Consider the following 22,960-nt stretch of genomic DNA (forward strand, 5'->3'; position numbering starts at 1 on the left):
TGACAAGGGATTGGGACTGTATAGTGACAAGGGAAATTAAACATGGCGACAAGGGAGAGGGCCTGTATAGCGACAATGGGAATTTAACATAGCGACAATGAATTGTGACTGTCCCGGGTCAAACGGGAATTAAACATGGGTGGGATACTCTAGGGTCAATGGAAATTTAAAATAGAGAATGTATAGCGACAATGTATTGGGCCTGTCTAGGATCAATAGAAATTTCACATGGATGGGAATGTCTAGGGACAAGGGATATTTAACAGAGGGACAAGAGATTGGTCCTGTATAGGGACAAGTGGAATGTAACATGGTGGGACTATCTGAGTCACTAGATATGAATTGAACATGGATGGGACTGTATAGGGACATGGGAAATTGGATAGGGTGACGTCTCGGTACTGGGCACTGGAGAAACAATGGCAACAATGTTGCAAGTGGCTGTACTCAATCGAGCTGAGTAGCTAGGAACAGTGCTGAAATTGGCGGGCCTCAACAATATGCGCTACTCTAGAGACAAACACAATAAAAACATGGATAGAGACATAGACATACATAGGGTTATCGATATAAATCTATCACACAGACATACTAATTCGGACAAGGGGAAATTTAACATGTGAGTGCTACTATACGGACAAAGGGGAATTCAACATGGGTGGGACTGTCTTGGGACAATGGGAATTGAACATGGGACTATCCAGGGACAAGAGGACCTTGAATATAGATGGACCTGTCTAGGAATAATGAGGAAGTTGTATAGGGCCTGTCTAGGGACAAGGGTGACTGAGACAGAGACTGACATATACAAATACAAGCCCTATGTTTGTACATAAATCATTACCTAGACCTGAAATTATGTTGGAGGTGTCCGTAAATTTGCGTAATTGTAATCATGCTATAAATAGCTATAATCAATGAAAAGACCAAGGCAAAAATGAATGTGACGAAAAGTAACGCTAACATTATGCTATTGCCACAGTATTTAATGGATACTAAACATATCCCTGAGCATTAGGTTACATTGGCTTAGGCTAAAATGGATACACCTAGGATATGTATAGGCTCAGTTTGTGTGACGATCCTGGTTAGAAACCCAAGTATCTATTTATAGCTACAACCTGTGGAAATTCAAATGGAAAAACCCGTCTAAATTTATAGCCTCAAAATTTCTAGCTTCAATGACGTCACTGTACTGGAAACTAGGGGAAAATGGCAACAGTGTTGAAAGTGGCTGACCTGAATACGCGCTACTGTAGGTAGGTAGGTGAAATGAATTTGATAGGGACGAAGATATTTTTATAGGGACAAACAAAGACAAACACACACACACACACACACACACACACACACACACACACACACACACACACACGCATTCTTGTATTTGGTAGCTATTAAGGATTCAATGACATTGTTCTGACGATCTTAGAGCGAAACTGAATACAGTTTGAGGCAGTAAATTAATAGAATATGGTGATGTATCAAGGAGGGAACTGTATTATCATTTCTAAGGTATATGAAATTAAGCAATGCAAGCGAAGATGCACACGTCTGCACAAATACTCTGTATAATCCATACAAACTAAGGACACACATAACTATTAATCACAACATGGAAACTGTAGATAATGTCACGTCATGGCCAGCTGTGACTCCCATTATCTTGCGAAATGAAAATGAAGAGAAACATTATTAAATGGTACATGAACTGTCCAGACTTAGTGGGTTGGTGCATTCAGACGTAATTATAACAGATTTTGTCCTCTCAGAAATATCGTTAACTATTTCCAGAATACAAGGCCTATCGCATTATAATTATCCCGTCTCTAATTAAGGCATCATTCTTTAATTGTTACTTCACACAACAATGTGGCAGGCTTGTGATTCCATACTGTTCATAGCTGTCTTTAGACGGAAGCACATTACTGGGATTGTTAATATTCTCATGTATCAAAACATGCATTGATCTATTGTAAGTGTGCATAAATTGATAATATAAAGAACAATTTATATGTGACTTATATATGAAAGTACATATTTTCTCTAATCACAAGTGGAATTCCATCGGTGTCGATTATAGAAGTAATGAATTTCATTCTTATGGCATACGTTTTACTTTCGCGGAATTGTTTTTGATGCCTTTTGATTAGCTGTTGCAAGACAGGTCTAAGAAATTCTTAAGTTCGCAAGCGAAAATAATTCCAGAGAAGTTTTATATAATTCTGTAACCATTGACTACTATTGAAAACAGTGACCATTTGGGAAACCTTTCGTACCAAAAATGGAGTTAGTGTTGTAAAATGGAAGAAAAAGGCTTTGCAAATTTGAATTGTACAGTTAAATTCCGTATCTAGAAGTTTGTTACTGTGCGAAGAAACTTCAAATATGCCGTTTCTTTAAATAAAATTGCTGAAGTATTGTACTCTTTGTGGTTGTTGTATAGTGATACTATTGAGGGATGAAGCTTAAAGTTGGCTACTGAAATTCATTTTGCACTTTCCGGACGATAAAAACGTAACGGAGTGCTGATAGTATCAGATTCAAACTACATATACCGTGACGTTTGCAAATAAACAGCAGTTTGATTTTGTTTTCACTTATTATAGTCATTTGAGAAATCATTGGCAAAAAGTATGGTAATAGTGGCATTTTGTACATTAGGTCTTTATTTGTCTCTATTCAATTTTTCATGTTCCTACAGATTATAATACAACCTCAAATTCTTAGTCACTGTTCAACGTCAGAAGAAGCAATATTTAAATTTAAATATATGTTTCTAACTTTGGCGTTAGCTTAATTTCTTTCGTTTAGTTTCGAAATACTACTGGTATTACTACTGTTACTACTACTATAATGATACATAAATAACTTGATTCGTTATTATATTGATTCGGCATTAAGATGGTGAAAAAGAATAATCTGTAAGTGCATTACTTTCTCCAACTGGTCATTTATAATATTTTTAGTCCATTCTGATGCTGGCCGTTTCTGCTGGCCTGGATTTTTCCAACATTTTCGGGAGCCTTGAGGCACTTAAAGTCTAGGTTGCTGGCACCGATATATCTGGATTGTGTTAGTGGTGATGGTTTTGCCAGCATAAATTTATGTATATGCCTGTCTTTCTCCATTCGTGGCATACCATGCCATACTAGTTGTGAAATAATATGCTGTTCCATTGAAGGTGCTAGACACCAGTCTCCTATGCTATAAATAGCACATCCGAGAAACAGAATTTGGTTTTTCATAATAGTTCCGATCTCTTCGAAAAGTTCTGGGATCTTGTTTCTGTCCCAATTAACTGTCGCCTTTAACTTATGGGTCATGGACTCGCTGTTATTATTTGTCCATGGTGCACTGATTACTCCTTCACGTAATGGACAGAAAACATAAGTGTTGATTTTGCCCAACACGAATCTTTGCCAATATGACTTGAAAACTGGAAATTGTTGTAAATAGGGTTCCAGATTCTGACATCTTGAATCAAATTCCGTATCATCCGAGGCAAATATTATTCCATCATTTTTTCCGAAAATGCTTTTGATTATTCTTTTACGGGCCAATGCCCCAGTTTCTTGAAGATGTCATTGTACATTGTCATGAATGTGTTTGGGACATAACAAAAATTTTGCCTGAGGGAATTTGGCTTTCAGGCCGTTCGTCATACTCTTTTCTTCGTCACTTCCAATGGTTAATCGCCCTTTGCGTCCAGATCGATCGCTAATGTGTGAGAAAAAGCTCCCGTATGTTTCCTCTTCGGCATCAAAATGTATCATGCAAGGCACAAACATTACCGGAAAATCGTTGGTTCTATGTGAAACTGACGCCACAGAAGCATATGTCTGTTATTTAATTAAAAATGGGATTCTTATGAGAAAATGGAGACCTCCAGAGTTTCCTGCTGATGACGAGTGGTCAGTGAACTTTCAGATTGAAGTTACAAAATCGTACAGACAGGAAATACTTAGTCTGGCCCATGAAATACCATTGGCTGGTCATTTAGGGATTAATACGACTTATCACAAGATCTCGAATCACTTATATTGGCCAAAAATTAAAAGTGATGTTTGTAAATAATGCAGATCTTGTCATACTTGTCAAATGGTAGGAAACCCCAATCGGAAGAGACCTAAGGCTCATCTGCAACCTATTCCTGCAATTAACGAAAAATTTAGCAGAGTAATGGTAGATTGTGTTGGTCCCTTACCTAAGACCAAGTCAGGTAACAAATACTTGTTGACAATAATGTGTTCGTCAACAAGGTTCCCAGAAGGAATACCATTGGACTCTACGATTTTGCAGCGACAAATCTTCTGAATTCAGAAATTATAATTAATCTGGATCAGAAGCTTTGACATTTGCAACAACAAGAAAGGAATGAACTTAAACAGTTATTATTTGAATATGAGCACTTATTTCCAGATATTCCTACAAACAAAATTTACCACGACGTTGAAATTGTAAATTCCAAACCTGTGAAACAACATCCATACAGGATGAACCCTCTCAAACAGGAATACTTGAAAAAGAAATTTAAGAATTTGTTGGAGAATAATTTCATAGAGCCTAGTAAAAGTGACTGGAGTTCACTATGTATACTTGTTCCAAAACCAGATAAAACTTTCCGCATGTGCACGGATTATAAAAAAGTGAACAGTGTGACTAAAACAGATTCATTTCCATTACCCAGAATCGATGACTCCAGTGATAAAATCGGAAATGCTAAGTATGTCACCAAATCTGACCTTCTGAAAGGATTTTGGCAAATTCCACTGACGGAAAGGGCAAAGTATAATTTCGGCATTCGTGTCTCCAGATGGAATTTATCAAAATAAAGTGATGCAGTTTGCGATGAAGGGTTCGCCAGGTACTTTTCAACATTTAATGAATATGATTACCTCTGGTCTAGATAATTGTGATGCTTGCTTCAATGATGTCATCATCTACAAAGACACATGGAAAGAACATTTAGCAACAATTCGGAAATTTTGTAACAGACTCATAGATGCAAGTTTGACAATTAATTTATGCCAAAGTGAGTTCTGCCGTGCTAGTGTAACATTTCTAGGACATATTGTGGGATTTGGACAAGTTATACCTATAGATGCTAAGGTCAAGGCTATCTCTGAATTCCCTGTGACTATTGGTAAAAGCAACTGATGCGATTTTTAGGTATGGCTGGATACTATCGGAAATTTTGTTCCAATTTTTCTATAATTTCTGAACCCCTGACAAATTTATTGAGTTTTATTGGACTGAAAATTTCAGGAGGCTTTTGATAAGTTAAAGGCCATACTTAAAAGCGCGCCAGTTCTTATAGCTCCAAATTTCAGCCAATCGTTTAAACTGTCTGTTGATGCAAGTGATGTTGGGGTTGGAGCAGTATTGATTCAAGAAGATAACAATGATGTTTATCCTCCAGTGTGCTATTTTTCTAAGAAATTAAATAAGCACCAAAGAAATTAATCGAGAAGGAAAATTTGGTTTTGATATTGGCATTACAACATTTTGAAGTTTACGTTAGTTCAGCTCCTTCTACGATTATTGTGTTTAGTAATCACAGACCCCTTACTTTCATCGGCAAGATGAAAAATAAAAATCAAAGACTATTAAGGTGGAGTTTGTTGTTACAAGAATATAATATTTACATCAGGAAGATCAAGGGGAGAGAAAAAATTAATAGCAGACGCGCTTTTCCGTGTATAGAAATCTATTAATTCATGTACACTTTGCATAATTCATAAGAGTTTTTCTTATGTTATTCTTTTTAACAAACCTCATATATAATTAATCTATGGTAAAAAGAAAGCTTTATTATATAAATCTTTCTTTTTCTTTATGGGGGTTTGTGTCATGTATCTTTGATTTAATTTATATTTGATTTAGTTTAACTGTTTGCTTGTTAGTTTAATTTTTTTATTCCATTACATGTTATTGTAATGTAACTTTATTGACTGGAATAGAGTTCAGTTCTGACTGTGTTTTATTTTCAAAGTAAACAACTAATAAATGAAACTTTGTATCTAATGCTGACCTAGTTCCTGATCTTGATTCAGAAACAGTGTTGGTTTCAAGTAAATAACGTTTTTAATTTTTTTTTTATTCTTTCTCAGGATAAGATTCATAAAGTGGAATCAAAGCCATATCTGGCCTACGTGTCAAATAACACGTATCAATTAGGTTTTCCAGAGGATGGACCCACATCCGGGCATCTGTTTTGCGTATTAGTCAGTTTTATAATTTATGTTATGATAAGAATTAGCCAGTCGGACTCTAAACCATTGACACTTAAAGGTCTTTTGTTGTGACTAGTTTGAGTTGAATTGTTCATTTTTCTTCCAATTATTTGATTTCAAGATTATTTTTCCTGGAAATACTGCTCCTACAAAATTCTTGGACAAGGACAGTTATCGAATTTAAACAGATTTCAAATTGGAATAATATGTTCTGTGATTCAACAAAGAACTTTGACACATCAGTACGACGCTCACCACATCATACATCATCACCTTCCATTTTGGATTGCATCGGGATTCGAACTCAGTTTCATTAAGACTTTTTGTTACTAGGACTTCTATTTTTTTAATTCTTGGATTATTCTTGGATTGTTTTTGGATTTGATTCGTAGAACTGTAAGTTCTTTTTCTCATTTTTACCTTGTTTTTCTAGGGAAGTAAATTATTTGTTAAATTTTGCAAAGCTTGCTGTCTTCAATTTTTTCTTGTTACATTTTTGTAAGAGCCTATACACGTAACAGATGTCTTCTTAACACTAAATGAAATGGTGCAGATATAACGTCCAGTAAGGCCACCATGGCAGCCAAGTTGAAAATCTTATCACTACACCTGAGCAGAAAGTTATATTGATAGAAGTGTTCAATTCAAGATTACTTGTGGTGTCTGGTTGGTCCTAAATGAAATTTGTTCTGATCTGACATGCAGTATGGCTGCTATGGGAGTCAGCTTAAAAATCTTGTTATCGCCACTCCTCCTGAACAGAAAGTCATATCAATGTGGGGTTTTCACCAGAAGACATCTTATAATGTCTATTTGGTTGTAAATGATAATGGTTTTGCTTGGACATCCAATTTGGCTATCACAGCGGGCATCTTGAAACTTTATCATTGCTCCTCCTACATGAAATTGCGATATTATTTTTTTTTTTTGGGGGGGGGAGGCATTGAAAGACTTCAAGGGATGTCTACATGACCCTAAATTAAAATGGTGCTGATCTAACGCCCAATGTCACAGCCACAAAAGCCATATTGGAAACATGTTTATCGTTATTCTCCCTGAACAGGAAAGTCATTCTGACATAGCGTTTTCACTAACAAATACTGCGTCATGTCCAGTTCGTCCTGAATAAAAAATGGTGATGATCTGAAATGCAATTTGGTCACCATGGCAGCCATCTTAAATATGCTTTCGCTACTTCGCCTGACTGGTAAGTGATATTAACATGGGCTTTTCGCCAGAAGACTTCTTACGATGTCTACGTGGTCCTAAATGAATATAGTTGGGCTTAGACCTTCGATATAGCCCCCATTACTGGCATCTTTAAAATCTTATCATTATTCATCGTAAAATGAGTGTCATATTAACATAAGGATATCAGTAAAAGACTTTTTCAGATGTCTTCCTGATCTTATATGAAATAGGTGCTGATTTAACATCGAATATCGCCGCCACAGAAGTCATCTTGAAAGTATGATTATCACTATTCCTCCAGAATGGAAAGGCATGCTGAGATGGAGGTTTTGCTGAAAGACATTGCAAGACATCAACACGGTCCTTAATGAAAATGGAGTCAAACCGCCATGCAATATTCCGCCAAAGCAGTCGTTTTGTAAATATTCTATTGCTACTGCTCATAATTGAATGGTCAAATTAACATGGAAATTTGACTTAAAGACATTTTGTGAGGTCTATTTGTTACTAAACAAAAATGGTGCCGGTCTAATATGCAATATGGTCATCATAGCTGTCATTATGAAAATATTGTAATTGGAAACAGATCACAATTAATAGTTCCTGTTCAGTACCAACGAATGTAGTCCCAGTCTATTTTTAGAGCATTTTTTTTCACGTCTCCTTTTGTTGGAGATACAAGAGCTAGATGCAGGCATTCTTGGTATAGATTTAAAGGCAATTGTTTGTTCTTTAGAATATGAGCTTATGGTGCGATTCTGTGTGTGTGTGTCGGCGACAGTATACAGTGAGTAATAAGGTTTTGGTGATGACCCAGAAGTGAAATCTGTGTTCCACTGCACGCTAATTTGCTTACAGTCCAGTCTCTCAAACATATACCGGTGAACCTATGACAGGAACTTCACCGTAAAGTCATCTTTGAAGGTATTACAAATTAACATATGAATTGTACTGATTGTAACACAGTGGAAAGTTCAGTACTGAGAAACAACTGTAGAGAATATATAGTTAAATTAATTTGTTCTGGGTCCAATTGCTAGGGCTTCTGAATGGATCGTCATATCAGCATAGTGCTTTCAATAAAATACTTATTATGATGTCTTCTTGATTTAAATGAATAGTTCGCCGATCTAACGTCATTTGGCCCCTCAAAAGCAGACCTGCCAACCCTTGGTGGCGCTCTACAGTTTCGTATTTTGCATAAGGGTTTGAATTTTAAAGAAAAAGAATTTCCCTGGCTTTCCTCACTGGTTATACTGGCTATTTTAAAAAGACATTGTATATTTTAGGTATAATTCAAAGAACCTTTAATTCCCTTTATTTTGATGTATGATTGATGGGTCTAATATGGATTACAGAGTATACAGCTTGGCCTTACTCCAGACGTGCACCTTTCAAAAAAGTGCTAGCTCTACTTGGTCATTTTCACTTTCTGAACTTCAGAGGTAAATTGTATAAAAAAATGAGCCGATAACTTTTTTTTACGTTTTATATATTTGATAATTCATTCATTGCACTTTCAGAAGCTGGTATTGTCTAGTCTGACAAAATTCATTTTCCCTATTTTAATAGCTTCTGTGGATAGTGTACTTTAGACTAATTCAGGCCGATTTTTTGGCACAAGGGAGCAGTCATTTTAGTTAGCAGTGTGCTTAAATCATGTACAATTTCCAAAAGTACAATATCCAAAGAAATATCATCCACATTACATTAATATAGCATAGAGGTATGCCAACATTCTCTCCATTTTGCATGTTTTAAATGCGAACAACTTCACCTCACGTACGTCACTCTCTCAAAAGTACATAATAACTGGTGAGCACCCCCTTATCAATTTGCCGTAAGTCTTACGAAAATTACCCTTAAAATATGGACTTAGACATACAAACAAAAACTACGGGAAAATGATCGTTGCCGAAAAATCCGTATAATTGGTTCATCCGTGTTTGATTTGGGTCCAGGTTTCATATTAGGATTAGTTAAATTAGGCAGGGAACCAGGTAACTGTACAGCAGCACCCTAGACGTTTTAAACTAAGCGTCTGCATGATCAAACTGTTGATTATAGAATGTTTTTAAAAAATGGCGTCCAGAAAGTTGTCGTATTCAATGGATTATTTGAGTTAAATTAAACAAGTCTGATAAGCAAAGCTGATTGCCCTTTCCTCAATGCTACAATACCTGGCGTTGCACTCCGCTATACGAAATCAGGTGGACGCCGACGCCATATTGTCATGTGATCAACACAAATGGCCTTATAGAGAGATCGAGCTAATCTAACCGCGGCACAATTATTCCTTTAATATTGTGTTTGTTAGCGACACAATGTGAACTTTACTAATACTTTCGATTTGAACTATAGAAGTAGTTATTGTGTGTTCAAGCTTAACAACTAATTCGCTCATACAATTATTTTTGCAAATATATTGTAGGTGAAGATGAAGGAAAAAGGGTACACACAACGATATTTTGTTAATATTGCAAATTTTACACTGCGTCATCCCAAAAAATCATTTTCCAATCGATTCCTCTATAAAGTTTACGTCGCAATTGATATGAGATGATGTACGACAGCCTAAATATAGTCCAAGATTAAAACGAAAATAACACCCCTCTTTTACGAGGGTGAGAGGGTAATGATTGTTTGCAAATATTGCACACTTCATACCAAGTCATCTAAAATATTCTGGTTGCAATAAATTCTTTGATTAATGTTGCATATATATTGATATCTCATTGTTCATGACACCTCAGACTTTGCCAAATATTTGCATCGAAATAGCAACACTATTCCACGAGTAGGTGAATTGTGACGAAAATTGGTCCAATATTGTACATTCTGACTGCATCATGTACTTTGTAAAAGTTTCCATTTGCAATCGGTTCATTGATACCTTTTACATAAGAATTTATTTAAGGCAACAGATGACAGCTTTCGTTTGCAAAAGATTAAAACCAAAATACTACCTCTTCTATGACAGCAGGCGGTTAGGGGAAGGGGCGTGGAGTGGGTTGTCTGGGTAAAGCATTAAATAAAACTACATCTACATGCCAACATTTGTGATCGAATCTTCATGGAATGAAGTTAAATAAATTAAATATCCAATTGTATAAAGGAGAACTTTAATATTATTGTATGTTCAATTAATGTCAGCAGCGTAGGATTTGTGGGGCCCAAGGCAGCAAAAGCGATAAGCGGGGCCTCAAGCTAAAAAATTGCATTGTGGATTTGATTTCCTGAAAACGCAGGGCTCAAGGTGGTTGCCTCTTTCGCTTTTTCTTAGGGCCAGACCTATATATATATATATATATATATATATATATATATATATATATATATATATATATATATATATATATATATATATATATATATATTACATATATATTTATATATATATATATATATTTATATATATATATATATATATATATATATATATATATATATATATATATATATATATATATATATATATATATATATATAACACTGGATACTAATCAGTATTTTGTTTAAAAATACACAGGATTGAATTTTTATACCAAGTGACAATAGAAAGGATTTGTTTCATTAATAATTTTAATTTTGATTTGATAGAATGGAGTGTCGTCGTGGTTTCCACACCTATTCTAAAGGGCAAACGTCACTGCCAACAGGAAAGACTCCAGTGCATGTAAAGAAGCTCGAGACAGAAGCACGTTATATTCACTTTGTATGTACACTACCAGTTAGCAACATTCTGTACTGATTCATTTGATCAAAGTGTGAATGTATTTCTTCAAGGATTGCCGTAAGCCCTTATTTAAGATGTTTATTGTATCGATACCCACTTTTGTCTCAGATTTCATATAATAGTGAAACCGATTTTCTAAATTCTTACTTTATTATTCACATGGTTTTTACATTTGTAACTCATCAGTAAGATATGTGAATTTATTAAGTACTAGCTAAAACCAAATATTATTGACTATTGTTGTATTTGTAAGGTACCCATAGTCAGAGTTGAAGTTTACTATTTTGAAGTCTGCAATAGATATTTATGTTAACATTACACTGGCTATTCAGTATAACATGATAATGTATGGAATCATAAAAATATATATTATTATTATAATGGGATCCATTTAAAAAAAAAATCATAAAACTTACTACGTAAAACTGGAATCATGACCATGACAGAGTAACTTAATTCAGTTGGGTTATTTGGATTTTGCATTTAACACTTAAGTTTCTGATGTGCGGTCATATATCTGGCAGCTATGTAGTCCTTTTCTATTCTTATATAGTATAGGTATAGGGCTTCATGCAAATCAGAGTATGCAATTGTGAAATGCTTGTTCCCTTCTACCTGCTTGGCCAGTAAGGCACCACCATTAATGATGTATCCATCAGCTCAACCAAAACCGAAGTATTGACTCAGTATGATCGTGTTTATACTTGCACAGTATCTACACAAACTGACCCAGATTTACCAGTCTTGGACATAAGGTATTCATTTTATTGCATATACACTACTTGCTTAATACATGTTTAGAGGGAAAGGCATGTTTTGGAGCTGGCATTTTAGTATGAATTAAATGTAGATATGTATCATTAATTAATTGACAAATTTTGATACAATTTGAAACTTTTTACACTTAATGGCTATCTATGGATATAAACTTTATGCCAAATTAGGGAGGACTGTTCTTTAACTATTATTTGATTTGGTTTCAACAGATAATATCTTACATGCATTGCTGCATACAATCAGCCCAGACAGATGACATTATATAAGCTACTATATCTGAGTGGTAGAGGATCCATGGACACAATAGAAGACCTAAATTTATTCATCGCAGTAGCCAAAGTAGTTCTGTCTGGATGAACTTCACAAGACACATTTATCTGTATTTATTGTAACTGAATGCACATGCTGTCATTCTGCTTAATTTTAGTAACAAACATGTTCTGTGTATTATCTGATCTTCACATCACATTTCATTTTCATAGGAACTGAAAGAGGATGGAGCTATGTTTCTGTACATGATAAATTACCAATATCAAAATGAGTGTCTGCATTAGGTACTTTTCCCCAAAGTTTCAGTCTGAAGGCACTAATTCTACATGATTTCAATCTGAAGTGTTTGTAACACCCAATTCTTGACAACTGTGTTGCACATAAGGTATACGAGCCCATTCAATATAACTATCACTTACAAAAAAATCTATTTTCAATCTTGAAGGCAATAATACTATCAGTGACAAATTTTGTTGAGAAATAAAGCACATGCAAAATATTCAGTGGAAAAAAAGCATGCCCAGGCAATCATGCTCATGGACTACTTGCCCCGCAGTTTGTTTGTTCAACTTGTGTCAGGTGTCCAATGGATATTTCCAGTTTTGCATATTCTTTTTATTGCGTCTCTGTTGAAGTGTCCATTTATGGTGCTGCAGATTAATGCTGAATAATATTGTCTTTTAAATTAAATACAATGACAGTTTATAAGCTGTTTTATCGGTTTATTATCTCCTCTCCTGTATCATTCTTTTTTCGGAGTTCTAAAGGAAAACATATTTAAGGAAGGTGTACTTAAATGGAGACAAGACAAGAACAACTTGACATCTTTTATTCTACCAGGTTGTGTAATTAATTTCTTGAGGAATATAAAAACCATACCAAACTCTATTTACATGTACTTCTTGACATGAAAAAGTTGCCAATTACAGTTTTTATGTAATAACTTCAAATTTTAATAAGTATAAAATAAGAGAAACATTTCAAAACTTAATAGCTGAATTATTCATCTATTCAGAACAGTATGTGCATAACCTTAGTCTTTGGGAATATAACCTGTTATGTATATTTAATTTGTATTGTGTGTTGGATTTTCTTCATGATGATATATAATGTATATCTGTATTTTTTACTTTACCTTTGTCCAAAATCAAGTTAATGATGTACCTGACCGGTGACATTTATTTTGTAAGCAAGATAATACATAGCTAATATTTCTCTATCAATATATATTAAATATTCAGATCATTATCATTGGAAGTAAACAGGCTTACTTCTATATGAATGTAGGATGTTAGTTTTTAACTTGGAAATTCCTAAACTTGTTGACAAAGTTTTAGAGAAAAGACTGACCTACATCCTGGCTGTATTATTGTGTCTTGTCGTTTTACATAATGACGTTTACTTGAAAAATAATAATATTCTTGGACTAAAGCATTAATTTGGAATAATAGTGAAGTCAGACAAAGACATTTTAGATTATATTAATGTGATACATCAAAAGACTGTTAACACATCTCCACATTCCTGGCCACTGGCACATTAGCACGTTTGAGACTACAGACACATCAACACATCCAATACTGGAACGTATTTGGAAAACCACTGGAATTCAGTTGGAAATTCAATACATTGGAGTTCAAAATAGAACTTTTAGTACTATTTGGGTTTTAAATCACAATACTCTAAGTTATTTTGAAATTGTTTGTATTTTAGTGAAATAAATTATTTGTTGAAAAAATATTACAAAACTTGTTGGTTTTCTCTCTTTTCTGTTATTTAGTTCAGGGCCGGCCTTAGGCCAATTGGACCGAGTTGGCTCAATTGGGCCTGTGCTCATAGGGGCCCTGCACTTTAGCAATTTTTAAAAATATACATAGAGAAAGTAATCGATGGAAAAAAATGTTCAGTTCAATATCATATAAAACTTGTTTATAAGTTTATTTCTAATGCCGTCCTCACAGGGACCCCACGAGTAAATCCAGGGGTCCCTGCTAAATTAATCCAAATCGGGCCCTGCATTTGCTAAGGCTGGCACTGACTTAGTTTAAGTCCATAGAGTCACACAAAACAGAATAACGGAGTGCCAGTAACTATCATTTAAGCTTGAATGGATTAAACATCAACAAAAAACAAATTTTCTGAAGGAACTTTGTAACTCTGTGTTACACAGTTAATCACAGTATGTTTAAAAGTACCAGTATACATTGTAAATGGCCTACAGGTTATGTTCAAACTAGTGAATCACATGACATAGCACCATTTTCTACCAATATTTATACATAAGGTTCATTCTGTATGTAAGCTACTTTATTTCAGTGGCAGAGCATCTATGAGCACAGTGGAAGTGCCAGGTTAAGTTTCTGGTAGTAGCCAGAGTACCTCTGTATGGCTAATGACTCACATTTCACTTGCTTATTATATGCTTGTCAATTTTATTAGCATTTAGCTATCACTGTACGCAGTATTTTATGTTGCTGAGGTCAAATACAATATCTTGTTTTATTCTAGATATCTTGTTTTATTCTAGATTTATCACAGCATATGGCCATACTGTGTTACAGGTTGGTTTACTGTACATGGAGCTTTTGGATGTGATACACAGATCTGACAGGGACTGATGTTCAAGATTCATAACAACAGAACTAGATATGTTCTAGAGATCTTGTACTAATTATGCCATTAGGGTCCGTCCATCTAGTACGAACACATGGAGGGGAGTAACCGAAATGCATACGCTTGCGTATGGGAGGGTCTACTGATAATGTATGTACGCATAGGAAACGGGTGGTAGGTGATGGTGAAACTTCGATACTAATTTGTCTAATACGTAACCTGTTCAACTGGGTTCAGTCGGCATTTGAATTTTAGCGGACACTAGACAAACTTTTTAAAGTTACGCAGCTTATTTCTTTGATGCTGCCAGACATTCAACGTCGGTGGACTATCTCTTTTAATAAACACATTACTATTATTAATCCTTGGTCGTTTCTGCATGGATTAAATATAGGCCATTCTATAGAATTCTGTGGGTGAGGGTGTAAAAAAGTATGCATGAGTACAGGGGGAGGGGTCAAGCTTTGCTAGATTTTTGCGTACATACTAAATGGATGGCCGCTTAGCAATCATCACATAGTCTGCGCACTGCATATCCATAGCTGCCAACCCTCACGAATTTGGTGTGAATTTCACGACTTTTTTAACGATTCACGGATTCGCGCCGTAAGTCAAAAATTCACGAATTTTCCAATCCTCAATTATTTTAAATCTTTAATAAAATAACCGATTTCCTGTTAAGCGCTAGTCGTGATATTTGCAGTTGCCGAAACGGTCCGGTACTGCTGGTCACGATATTAGTAGATCTACAGCCGATTAGTACAGTTGGCCCGGTAGCAAGCATTTTAGCCTCTTTTAATCTATATGTATAAGAGTAGTTTTACAAATGCTTTTGAGAGAAACTGGGGCTTAACCGGAAATTTGCTCCGCACATGCGTCAAAACACTGGTTTGAGTTACCGTTCAGCCTCGCATATAAGATTTTGAAAATGTCTTCACCACCAAGGAAAAAGAAATGTATTACTCAAAAAGTGAAGTTTAATTTGGAATATAACAAAAATTGGCCGTGCATTCTGCCATTAAACATTGATATTCATTCATGCTTTTTGCGCTCAGTGTGTCATCGCAGAGACGATGTGAGGAAGAATGTCGGTTGCAAAAAAAAACACGTCGAAGTTGGGAAAATTAAGAATTCGCAGATTTCATCTCTGGAATATTTTAAACCATTTGCGGAAGACCTGCAGGCTACCAACGCTGAAGCATTATTTGTGAGTTTTCTTGTCGAACGCAATCTACCTTTATCAGCTGGAGACCATGCTAAACATTTGTTCTGACAAATGTTCCCAGACTCGAAAATCGCTTTTTTTCCTGTGTAAGAACCGAAAATGCTGCAGTTCCTGTGCATTGCTCACAGCAACAGTGACAGCATAAGAGTATTTTCTTTAGTGAGGAAAAATAAGACAGATTTTAGGGCCTCCTTAGCTGCAGAAAATTTGTCAGCAATTTTAGTCCCCAACATCAACCTGCAGGCAATAAGTCGGAACTGTTTAGAAAACAAATTTACCATCAAGCAGTTGAGGAAGTTCAATACTGCCACAGTATAATGCCTTGATAAATAAATATTTCTGCATATGTGTAGTGTTTTATATTTATTTTGCGAACTCGATATAGTGTAGTATTGACGGTCGGAGTGGTCAGAGTGGATGGAGTGATTGTCATGGTATTTTTCATGAATTCATGTCCAAATTCACGACTTTTTATCCCTATTTTCACTAATTGTGAGTCTGGAAGGTTGGCAGCTATGTTTAGATCTAGCAAGGATGTTTTTATTTTGTTCAGAGGGCCCAGTACTTTTAAGCATCTGTTTTGTCTTTTGACAAGCTGTTCCATTATCTGATTTGCTGGTGAATGACTATATGTCTTCCTCCTGATATTGACAAAAAGGTTATAGATACTTTGATATCATACTGGTTACAGAACTGCACGTTATTCATTCAATTGGCATCTGTGACTCTTTTTTACTTGCAACAAATGAAAGGTACAACATTTGAGCCAGTATGACAGAGATTTTTTCTTCTTTCTATCTTAACTATTTCCAAGAAAATAAAAACTTGTGATAAACAGAATCTCAGATGGATACTGATACAAGATTAAATCATGATACTCTTTGAATAAGATCCAAGACTCACAAAAGCTGGATATTATATACCTGTTTTAGAAATTAAACATGAAATAATTACCAATTTGAGATTCTTTATATCTGCCATAGTAAAACTGCATGTTAGATGAGGGACAATACATAGCAATAGCAGCAGCCCCTTTTTAAATTAAAGCTGAATAGAATCCATTATAATTGTCTGTCATTATTCTCACTTATTGATGTGTCATATATAGTCATCTTTGATGATAAAAACCTCATGGATCAACCACTATGCTGCCACAAATGTTGTGATAGTTACCCTTTTGTACATGCACAGTTATTAATCAATGGAGACTGTACAGTAACCATATAGTAATTTCCCTCACATGCACATAAGTGAGATGTTGGACAAGTGGGGATTTAGTTAAGTAAGTAACCTCCACAACATTTCTTAACTTGTTTTGTCAGCTTTGGTCAAGGCAAGACACAGACCTTACACATTCCATCTATAGTGGTAGTGTCTTCAGCTGGTATAATGTTAGGGCATAACATCTGTTTATGTTTCAATACAATTCCCTAACTCTGCAGCAATTGGTGTCATTATTGGCCTAGAGAATAAGAAAGTAATTCTCTTTTGTGTCTACAAAACCCTTGTTCTCCTTATGTTCCTGATGTAAGTTCAAGCTCATCTGAGAATCTCGAATAATTTTTATTTAAAATCAAATCCCAAACTGGAGGGGGGTGTCATTCGCATCATTTTTTCATTTGAACACATGCCCAACTTTCTTTTGCCCGGTGGGTAAGGTCACAGTCAATATAAAATTAAAATGGATTTGTATCAAGCAGGATGACGGGTGAGACATTTACTTGATTGATCCGAATAATGTATTATTATTTCCTACAAGTGATGCATTAAATAAATCAGCAATGTGAATTAAATCATCAGTCAGGTGAAACGCAATTTTACCAGATACATCAGCTTTCACATATTTAGTCATGTACATGATGTATCTATTTGATTTTGCCCTGTTACAAATTTCATACCAATTGCAATTTTCTAGGTGCATCATTTTGACAAAGGTCACAACGTACAAATTATGGACTGTTGCAATAATCATTCAAACACTGGTTTCTACAGCCATTCTCCAATGTTAGATATCCTTTCAGGTCCTTCTCGAATATTTCGGAAGAAAGTCATTGTTTTCTAAAATGTAATAACTTAAGCTTTAAGGCCACCAATCCTGGACTGAGCATTCTCTTGAACATACTCTGAAGTGAAAACACATTTTCTTTATTCTCCAAATGGTTCATGGCTCTTGACTTGGAATATATTAAAAAGAACATTTTATACAATGAATGGCTTCTTACTTGATGACCCATGCACATCGACTAATATATATAAGTGCAAAGTCAAGCATACATAAAAACCCAGTATTGGATTCATGCTTGAAAGGCAAATAATTTCTCATATCCTAAAGGCAAGTGTAAGAAAGCCACACGTTAATATGGGATATATTTGTGTATATACATTTAAATAAAAGTAACTCGGAACTATTGCTGTCCATATTCATTTATTCATACGAGGTTCAGTCATTACTTTAATTTACTTCCCAGTGCGATTTATTTGTAATTTTATTTAAACGTAAAGACACATTTTGTTAAATTAAAAAAGCACTAAGGACATGTCTTTGGACTTGGTAATGATGGAAAGTACAATTTTTCTCAACTTGTCAAGTTTTTTTTTTTCCTTATTAATATCTCAACTGATACTGACACAAATATTAAGTTTATACTACTAAGGTTTGGAGTTTTATTAACTAAATATTGCAAACAATATTCACTATGGAAGCAAATTAAATCAGTGATAAAAACATTAAAAATTGATGTTCGACACTTAACATTAAAACTAATATCGTCTTTTAGTTTCGGTGATACAACAAGTGATTGTAAAACAGATCTTAACAATAGAAGCATGTCAATGAAACCTGAATGCATTTCACAGGAATAAAAGAGACATGTAACTACCTTTTACTGGATTGGCCTTACCACTTCTTCAAAATAAATTTAATTCCCCCAGCTTCCATTTGACACAAATGTCAAATCTGACTGATCATTCTGTTTCTTTTGCCCTGACAAAACCTTTTTATTCATGTCGATTGCATTAATGCTGACTGAACAGTAGGTGTGTAGTATAAGATCTGTATATACTATGAAGAATGTTTTTAAACCATGTCATGTTTGGTTTGTTTTGGGGGATCTTAAAAAAACAAACATAGCAGCACATTAAATTTTGTATCATGTTGAGGCAAGTAATGTGCCTTGCCTATGACACACAATAAATATAATGTATGTAAAACAATATATATATATATATATATATATATATATATATATATATATATATATATATATATATATATATATAAAGAGAGAGAGAGAGAGACCAAGAACAGAACAGAACAATGGAAAGTGTTATTACTGTATTCTACATGAGAATATTGGATGGTAAATGCCGGTAAGATCACATACTTACATAAACAATGTTTTGACACTAGGGGCTGCTGTGACTTGTGGGGGGGGGGGGGTTTGGGGGGGGTAATAGATGATTCGAGTCAGATAGATGGATAGATAAACATCATTGTGAAATAAATAAGAACATAGTTTACAAGATTGGATGATCGCTCCACACTTCATCCCTAAAAAATAGTTTCAAAGTTGGTGTGTAACTTAATCCTTGATCATGATTTTTGGTTTATCTACGCCTGTATTTTATTCATTTCTGCCAGTCCATACTTCACCGAGTTGTCACAATCAATTTGATCAAAAAGGTATGCACTAACTATGAGCTACTGGAGTAACAGAATGTTACTTGCATAATATGGTGTGACCTCATTTCAGTTTCTGGCTTCTAACTGCAAATAAATCAGATGTGCCACGATCAAAGTGACATCAATTTTCTACTGGAACACTTGGAATCTGCTGGGATCGACATTCCACACCTAATAAAAACTAGATACAGTCTGATTAAATAAAGAAATCTGCTTGAATATTGTATGATATTTTATTAGTGCAATGCAAATATTACTTTCTAATGTTTTTGTTTAGCCATCATTCAAGTTTTTCAATTTTTCACTTTTTGACATGTTTATCCTCAACTTGAGATTCTATCTTTGCGGTGAAAACTCAAAACCTGAGACTTAATCATATCATACGATTCTAGATTAAGACAGGATATTTGTTTGAAAAGAGTGACTAACCAAAATATATCACTGAGTGGGTGAAAAGCTCGGTATTTTCAATAGTGGCTATGCACATTGTTTAATTATTTGATGCTCAAATGTATTGGTTAGCAGACTGAAGTAGCAGATTTCTTACTGAATCACGTGCGAAAATGTCAGCGGTATACCATTTATGTTCTGCTGTGTTTTGTTTATATTCCCACAAATATGACAGTAGTAACACACCTATCCTTGCCAATTCAGAGTTAAACAGCGCATACAAAATGAAGAATAAAATGAATATTGTTGGATTCGAGCTCAGTTCATCTGCATGCGACATGACCATACTTACCACTATAGCCTGCCTCCTGGAATAAGATCACATTTTTAGAGCATTTCTTTATTGTCTCCTTTTGGTAGTGATACCAGGCTTATATTTAGGCGTTCTTGGTATGGATTTAAAGGTAATTGTTTATTCTTTAGAATATGAGCTTTTGGTGTTGATGCCTGTGTTTCGGCGACAGTGCACAGTGGGTAATAAGGCCTTGTTGACGATATGAAAATGAAATATGTGTTCCACATTGCTTTGTTGACAGTCCAGCATCTCAAAGAAATGCCGATGAACCTATGACACGAACTTGAATTACTTAAAAGTTTAATCACCAGCTTAAAATTACTTAAGATCCTAAACACAAGCTTAAAATTACTTAAAAGCTTAAACACTAGCCTATAGTTACTTAAACAACAGTCGGAATTTTATAGTCTTTACTGTAACTGATGAAAGTTCGCGAAACACTATAATCAACGACATATAAGACCACCAGAATTACTTTACACAATTGACTTTTGTTATTCTGCAAGTGTATTTTTCAAATAGGAAGAAAAATAATTACCATTAAAAACATAATGATTGCTGGAACTATCAGCTGATCACGACATACAATATGCACGTAAACGTCTGACCTACTGACGATTTCATCTATATCTATCTATCTATAAATACGTTGACGCAGTAACACTTGACTATTAAGCAACGGGTGGTACGTGGTCAAAGATAAAGTAAAGATGGAAGTGATAGGACAGTCAGAAGAGTAATGATAGAAAAGGCAGAAATAAGTAAAAATGTGTCAGTGTACGTTTTCGTCCCTTCATACTCAGACCAATCCGGCTACCGTAGCGGCAATGAGATATGGAACCTCAGCCGGCATAGCCCTGAGAATCACTAGGTCTTGCTTGTAGCTGACTAGTTCATTTGAATGTGATTCTCCTGCTTGTGAGATACCAAGTCAGGAGCTTCTGCAATTATTGATGGCAATTTGTTCCAAGTCCCTATTGTACATGGGAAGAAGCTGAACTTGAAACAATCTGTCGATGCTGACTTTAATTGGAACTTTTTCCTGTGGTTTGCCCTAGTTTGGCTATTTGCCAGGGTCAGGTATTTGTCTGCTGTTATGTCCACTAGGATGTTCGCAACCTTGTACATCATGGTTAGCTGGGCCTTGGTTCACCTGGATTCGAGTGATTCCCACTGGAGATGGTTGAGCAATGAACTGACACTGCTAGTGTTACGATATTTATTTGTGGTAAACCTAGTCGCTCTCCTCTGAACCATCTCTATCTTATTTGTTAGATCTTTACTATGTGGGTTCCACATCATAGGATGCATTTGCTAATTTGGCATTATCAAGAGATGTTTTATAGAGTTGGGGTGTTTAGGAGATCATATTCGATTACCGAAGGTGATATTTAATAGATGTCATCGATCCTTATATAAAATACTGGGCTTCATTTGATCCATCACATGTAGCTTTCGTAGGTCGCTGCCATTGCTGTTTATAATTCACTGAGCATGCGCAAGGTAGGTCCAGTCTAGTATACCTGTACGGAGAGCGATACGAGTTACCAAATTACGGTTCAGCGACAGATTTTGGATAAATTTTCAATAAAGTATTTTTTTTTTCTGACGATAATTTCAACAAATATATCCTTTTGGTTGGAAAAGATCCTTATTTTTGCATAGATTTATAGTCTCAAGACTAGATGGGATTTTCCAACAATTTTCCAACTTATCCAACATCCAACGCTTTTCCAACAGTATTCCAACTTTCAACGGTTTTGCAGCAAATTTCCAACTATACGGTATTTAAGGCCCGGGAAAGTTTGACTCGAGAGCCGGAACGCCAGAACGCCGGGGTGCAAGCAAGGAGGCAAGAAACTATCCAAAGCCCAATTTTGCTGGGTATGTACAGCAGTATGTAACAGTCAGGTTTAAGAGTCAATATAGCAAGACATGGGTGTAAGAGTCAATATAGCAAGACATGGGTGTCTACTTTAATTTATCTTAGTTATTTATATAATTTATTTAATATTTATTTTGCAATTATATTTAATGCATTAACAAATTTGCTAGTTAAAGAATTTTAAGATACACATAATTTCAGTATTTAAAGTAGAACTTAAATTTATTTTATTATTCTAAAATAATAATTTCTTCACTTCGAATATTTCATCTAGGATCCATTTTCATGAGTTTGAAATATTCATATATGTGACAGTTAGTTCATGTTCTTTGAGAAGATTTGTTTTCAAATCCCAGTTGTTTAAATGTAAAAGAGTTCGCCTTGACGTCAGGATACACTGCAGTTAGAAAACTTCGTTTGGGTGATCATTGGTGACGTTTTCTCACCACATACTGCCCCGTTCTAATTAATCATGCGTGGTTATTGAATGAGTCCAATTTCTCTTTACATACCACTTTTACTAATAATAATTGTGCGTGGTCATTGAATGAGCTTATCTTTACATACCACTTTTACTAATAATAATTGTGCGTGGTCATT

This window comes from Sinohyriopsis cumingii, chromosome 14 (assembly GCF_028554795.1).
Source record: "Sinohyriopsis cumingii isolate HCF-2022 chromosome 14, ASM2855479v2, whole genome shotgun sequence".
Taxonomy (NCBI): domain Eukaryota; kingdom Metazoa; phylum Mollusca; class Bivalvia; order Unionida; family Unionidae; genus Sinohyriopsis; species Sinohyriopsis cumingii.